General features: G+C 39.4%; 1 non-coding gene across 1 annotated transcript; it reads left to right on the forward strand.

Annotated features, from left to right (window-relative positions):
- Positions 1 to 2,876: 2,876 nt before the first annotated feature.
- LOC113189971 (U6 spliceosomal RNA) lies at positions 2,877 to 2,983 on the forward strand. The gene has a single exon (XR_003301715.1). It is a non-coding gene; the product is annotated as a U6 spliceosomal RNA (small nuclear RNA).
- Positions 2,984 to 7,138: the final 4,155 nt, after the last annotated feature.

The raw sequence follows: 7,138 nt of genomic DNA on the forward strand, positions 1-7,138 counted from the left end.
ACATGGAGATGAATCTCTGAACACAGCAACAGGTCCAAGTTTCTACAGGGACCAGTCTGTGGCATTAAACAGATGTGATAGAATCCACCAACCCTGAGTCCTTTCGATTTTTTTTTTTTTTTTTAGTTGTAGATAGACACAATACCTTTATTTTATTTGTTTGTTTTTATTGGTGTTGGGGATCAAACCCAGTGCCTCACACATGCTAGGCAAGTACTCTATTACTGAGCCACAACCCAAGTGCTTCACTCCTTTAGATTTTTTTATGATGGCATTAATCTTTATCATGCCTCCCCTGGCCTACCCCTATGGGTAAGATATTATGGACAGCAAGGATACTAACAAATCTCCAGAGACTTTCCTTAAAGCATACAATTTCTGAAATATTTATATTAATTCCATATGATATAACAATATATGCTTAAGTAAAATTGCATATATGCAAGTATATATAAAAAGGAATTATTGATAATCGATTTGAAGAAAAGATAACAAAATGTTACATTTTTAATCCTAAGTATTTGTTGCATTTTTCAGAACCCTTCTGTAGTTAACTTTTATTTTCCCCAATAAAATTTAGAAAGCAAAAGAAAGTATCAGCATCAGCCCTTAGGTGAACTGGGATAGAGTCTTCAATTGGTTTGTAGCTATCACTGATCCTCTCTTATATGCCTATGGTGTGTTGTAAAAAGGTAAACATTTAAATTAATTTTTTTAAAAGTTTATTTGAGCAGTTACCATTCATGAATCTGGTAGCACCAAATCATAGGCAATCTAGACTCCACAAAGGCAGTGTAAGGGGAATCTTTTATAAGGTGTTTGTGGAAGCAAGATAACCTGAAAGAGTATATTAGACAAGGCCTAATTTTCCATTGAAGACACCAGTAATCTTTTTGGTTCATTTAGGGGTTTTTTTAACCATTTTTTTCCTATATACCACATACAGCTGCCCCTTTAGAATTATAACACTGATTTGATTTGACTCTTTTTACATACCTCCCCGCCCCCCAGCCTACAAACCTTAATTGTGTTATGTCAGTAGTTATTTCACCCCTGGAATGAGAAACTCAAAAGGATTCTACAGTGACTTCAAAATATCTGTTATGGGGAGCCACTTCAGAAAGCACTCTAAGTCCAAATTCAAATCAAAAGAGAGCTTTATTTACCTGGCCAGGGACTGTCACCCACCTGTAGAAACTCACGCAGCTTCCTGGTCCATCCAAGGAGAATATGAGCATAAAAACCACAGTGACTTGTTTATCATCATATAAGCTAGGCAATCACAGAAATTAAAACATTAATAAGTGGGGCCTGTGGGCTCCAGGCAGGACTGGAGTTTTTCAGTCAGCAAGCGATAAACAGAAGCTAAAAAAGCATTAGCTTTGCAGTTCAGTTGACCACAGTCCCAGGTTCAAGCAGGTGCTAGACAGTCGCATCTGAATTTGGGGTTGGCGGGGAAAGAATCTACTTCAAAGTCATGTAGACCCACAAGGGCATTCAAACACAGGATGTAGCTCACCACGACCACCACTGCATCCTGAGTACAAAGTATAGAAAAACAATTTTTTAAATAAGAAAACAGCTTTCATTTCAGTTTCTCAGAAACAGCTCTTGTAACAGTTTTTTATAGAAGGCAGCAAAATGGAGTCTTAGGCCCCTCTGTGACAGTTCCTGCTTTATAATCGTCTTATCTCACTTATCAAAATCTTATATCTATAATCTATAATATAATTTTTTACTAATCTATAACCTATAACTTACACTCTTACTGATTTATTCATCAGTTCACACCACAACATATCTATATAGCAGAACAAACTCTTCAGAGAACCATGAAGACTTCCTAAAAGCTGCCACCTCCCTCCCCAGGTTCATTGTATTGTCCTAAGCACGTTCCTCTGCTATAAAATCTTTTTTTAAAGAATTCAACCTTTATTTTTTATTTATTTAATTTTTTTTTTTATGTAGTGCTAAGTACCTCACCTATGGGAGGCAAGCATTCTACCACTGAGCTACAACCCCAGCCCTGCAGTAAAATCTTGAATTTTAATATGTCAGGTTTGCTCAGTCTTCCTTCTTTTTCTCTAAACCTATCCTTTTTCCTAAGATTCTCTTTTTCCTTTTTCTTTTATCAATTATATTCTTTACATTTGTCAAGACTGAATTCTTTCCTTTGCAGAAAGTCTTTCTTGATTTGCTTATCACCAAGCCCTTCTCTGTGTTCCTCTTGGTAACTTCTCACTTTATCAAATCTGCCTTAGGTATTCTTTATCCTTCTTGGCCTCTTGACAGAATGTGATGCTGTTGGGCAGGCCCCGGTTGGCACTCTTTCCTCCCTTAGCTTCCTTATTAGAACATTCTCAACTTCTTTCTTCCTCCCTGACCTTTTCTCCTGTCTCTTCCTCAACCTCCTGTTACCTAAACATAGGAAGAGATCCTCCAGTGATCTCTTGGGTTGAGTAGATTGATTTATCTGCAATGTCTGATACCCTTCCTCACCTCCATTTCAGTGTTTTCTATTTGTAATGCCATCATATCCATCTGGCAAGGAAAGAGGCAAGCTAAGAGCAAACATAGACTTCTACATAGTCCCTGAGTCGCCCAGGCATGGAGTCCTTCCCTGATTATAGTCACAGCATTAGGTACATTGGCCAATGATAAGAGTAAAACCTTCTAAGAATCACCTGGTAGCTGCTAAATCTTCTAGAAATCCCAAAACTCAAATCTCTGAAAACTCTGAGTAGTCACTCAAAGCATATGGTCTTATGCAACTCCTGGAACCCAAACTTGGAAGCCATCCCAGGAGTTAGGTAAGTTGGAGGACAGTATGATCTTGTCAGCCCAGAAAATGCACTTCCATAAAAGTATGGAAGTTTGTGCTCATTTCAGAAGCACATATACCAAAACTGGAACAATACAGAGAAGATTAGCATGACCTCTGCACAAAAATGACATGCAAATTTGTGAAGGCTTGTATATATATTTTTTAAAGTATGGAAGTTCTACAGTGTCTGATTGCCTTTTCCCTGTGTTAGTAAGAGAATACAAAGGCTTATTTATTTATTTATTTATTTTTGGTTAATGTGAGATACTATGATCAAAAAAGATAGCAGATGTCGGGCACTGTGGTGCAGGTCTGTAATCCCAGCAGGCAGGAGACAGGAGGAAGATAGCCTCAGCAAAAGCAATGCACTAAGCAACTCAGTGAGACCCTGTCTCTAAATAAAATACAAAATAGGGATGGGGATGTGGCTCAGTGGTCCAGTGTCCCAGTGACCTGGGAGGCTGAGGAAGGAGGATCTAGTTTAAGGCCAGCCTCAACAATATAGCAAGAACTTCAGCAACTTAGTGAGATATTGTCTCAAAGTAAAAAAAGAAAAAAGACTGGGGATGTAACTTAGTGGTAAAGTGCCCCTGGGTTCAATCCCCAATGCCAAAAGAAAGAAAAAAAGGTAGCAGGCTGGGGATGTAGCTCAGTGGTAGAGCCCTTGCCTAGCATGTGTGAGGCCTTGAATTCAATACCCAGCACTGAGAAGAAGTAGGAGGAGAAAAAGAAAAAGGAAGAGGAAGAGAAAGAAAAGGAGGAGAAAGTGAAGAAAAGGGAAGAGAAGGGGAAAAGAAGAGGAAGAGGAAGAAGAAAGACAGCAACAGTGTGTAGGCCTAGATCCCCCAAGAACATTTCTTTCTTTTTTTTTTTTTTTTCCAAGAACATTTCTTTAGAGAAAATGGCAAAGTTCCATTTGTAGCCTGGGAAAGTTCCCTTTTACAAGGATGAGTGGCCCTTGGCTTTCCTGACAAGAGTTGTGAAAAACCTTAATCTAAGGTCATAATGATAGCAGATTATTATCCCAATTATGTTAGCAGATTTTTTTAAATATTGATTTTTTTAGTTGTAGTTGGACACAATACATTTATTTTATTTATTTATTTTTATGTGGTGCTGAGGATGAACCCAGGGCCTCGCACGTGCTAGGCGAGTGCTCTACCACTGAGCCACAACCCCAGCCCCATATTAGCAGATTTGTATGATAGCAGAGATTCTGTTTTAAACTTCAAAGGCATGATACTAAAAAAAATGGATTAAGTATATATGTGTGTCAAGGATTTGAAAAGGATATGTGAATTTACTATGTGTCAGGCTCTATCCTAGGTATTTTACGATTTTTTTAAATCTTTTTTTATTGATTTTATTTTTTTAAATACATGACTGTTGGGAGCCAGCGACCGCAACCTGAATATGGCGCTGGTCTCTGCTTCCGCTTCGTTAGCAGTTAGAGTTGTTAGAAGTAAACAACTCCTTGTAAGGCTGTGGGGCTGGACTCTGGCCTGCTTCCGCTGCGCTGTACCTACTAGACTTCCCCGCATGGTGCTAATTCATTGGCGGGGCTGGGTACTTAAGCTAGGGCAGACCGACAGCTCGCTCTCTTGTTCCTGTTTTCTCATCATGATTCAAAGGTCCTGAGTAAACTGCTGAAAGAAGAATCCTGTGTCGTGTTTCCCTTGACGGCGAGGGGTCGCGACACACGACGACAGTAGAATGCATTACAATCCTTATTACACATACAGAGCACCATTTTTTGTATCTCTGTATATAAAGTATGTTCACGCCAATTTATGCCATTATACATGTACTTTTTTTGCATTACAATTCTTAATACACATATATACCACAATTTTTCATATCTCTGTTTGTATATAAGGTATGTTGACACCCAATTCAAGTCTTCATACATGTACTTTGTATAATGATGACCATCACATTCCACCATCCTTGCTATCCCTTCCCCCTCCCTTTCCCTCTCACCCCTCTTCCCTACCTAGAATTAATCTAATCCTCCCATGCTCTCCCTCCCTGGCCCGCTATGAGACACCCCTCCTTACTTTATGTTATGTGTGAGAAAAAAATGAGTTATTACCAATAAATTCTGTTCACCAATGGGCCTCCATCTCCTCCCATGGATGAGCACAACCATATACACTCTTCCCTATTAACAATGGATATTGGGGCTGGGGATGTGGCTCAAGCGGTAGCGTGCTCGCCTGGCATGTGTGCGGCCCGGGTTCGATTCTCAGCACCACATACAAACAAAGATGTTGTGCCCGCCAATAACTAAGAAATAAATATTAAAATTCTCTCTCTCTCTTTCTCTCTCTCCCTCTCTCACTCTCTCTTTAAAAAAAAAAAAAAAAAAAACAATGGATATCATCCAAGATCTCATCTAAGGCCAACTCCTCCATTTGTGTGATGGTTCCCATCCCATCTTACCTAAATGGTTATATTTCAGATCTATTAAATGGAATTTGAGATACCATAAACTAATAATTACAGGCAAGCACATCCTTCAAGTTAAGAAAATTATTAATTGACTCTCAAGTGTAAGGCAAGAGCATATGTCCCTAAGATTTTTCACAAGGAGATCAACTAGAATCAGGAGGTCTATTGGAAGGGTATTAGAGGTATCAAGTAATGGGTTTGTCATCAACTCTTTCAACTTGGGCAAATTATTTAGATTCATCTGTTTGAGAGAGAGGCACCATCAACAAAGCCAGAAAAATTACCTTTTAACCCTTGGATCCTCTCTATAACATGTTCCCTGAATTAGTCATGTTCTCACAAGCAACAGAAATCAACTGAGCTATGCAGAAAAGAACTTGATTTAAAGATACTGGTGGTCCACAGAATCTCCAGGCAGGCTGGGAAACCAGGGTTGGAGGTTCTGCAGCCAGAAATGAAGCCCAAAATTATATCCTAGAGCTAATCTGATGAAGATAGCATAGCTGCCACTAGGCCCAGACATTGTGCCTTCATCATGGGTCCCTCAACACTGGACACTGGATACCTGCTTCTGGATCCACTGCCACTGTTACTGGTGATAACTGGATAGAGCCACTTTACTAGAAGAGACTCCACATAGCATGCTTTTTTGCATTCCCAGTTTCATACCCACTTCCTTTTATCTGAGGAAGCTAACTCATCCTCAGTCCTCTTCTTAGGGAAGCTGTGGTAGCTATGGCTATTCCATAAACAGAGCTGGCTGCAGTTGGACAAGCCATAGGACTTGACTCAAGAACCACAAAGTGCTGGTCATGGTGGCACATACTTGTTATCCCAGTGACTCTAGAGGCCGGAGCAGAAAGATTAGAGGCCAGCCTTAGCAACTAAGCGAGTCTGTGAACAACTTAGTGAGACCCTGACTCAAAAAATAAAAAGTGCTAGGGATGTGGCTCAGTGGTAAGCAACTCTGTGTTCAATTCCTCAATACCAAAAAAAAAAAAAAAAAGACTGAAATTTTCTGCTGAAAACACTGAAGAATGGCTAGAGGCAGAGGAATCTTTAGCTATACAAACTAGGTTAGGGCTGTTTGTGTTCATAATTAGGCTGAGGGAGAAGGCAGAAAGCAGAGATCATGAGGGTGAAAAGGGCTGAGTGTCCTAGAGATAAGGAAAGAAAAATCTAAAGATTTGGGGTTTGAACCCAGTTCCTCATATATCCTAGGCAAGTGCTCTAGCCCCAGTCCCCTCCTTCCATTTTTTTTAATATTTATTTTTTAGTTATAGTTGGACACAATACCTTTATTTCACTTATTTATTTTTATGTGGTGCTGAGGATCGAACCCAGGGCCTCGGGCATGCAAGGTGAGTGCTCTACCACTAAGCCACAACCTCAGTCTCCTTCCTTCCATTTTTAATTTCATTTTGATTGATAGATTTGTTTCTTAAAATGTGACACATTGAGACCAGGATAACTTGATCAACAGACCTGAAAGCCTTCATTAACTGGCTTGCCAAAGTCAAGACACTTTAAATACATGATATAGTGAACATTCTTTAAATAGTTGTTATAATTAATTGTGTCTTCTCACTTTACAACAGCATGTTCTGGTTCAGGTTATCTTCTTGGCTTCAGTTTTCTCCTCTGTAAAATAAGAATGATAAATGTATCATTTCTTGGATTATTGTGAGTATTACCCAGAATGACAGAGGTAAAGCATAGCACCTAGAACTGAACAGCTTCTCAATATGAGTCTGCAATTATCATCTCTTTAAGCACCCTTATTTCTCACATGGGAAATCTGAAGCACAGAGAAGTCAGGCATTCTGCTCAAGGGTTAGAACCAGTATTAAATGCCAGGCAGTC

This window comes from Urocitellus parryii, chromosome 4, assembly GCF_045843805.1.
Source record: "Urocitellus parryii isolate mUroPar1 chromosome 4, mUroPar1.hap1, whole genome shotgun sequence".
In the NCBI taxonomy this organism is placed as follows: Eukaryota; Metazoa; Chordata; class Mammalia; order Rodentia; family Sciuridae; genus Urocitellus; species Urocitellus parryii.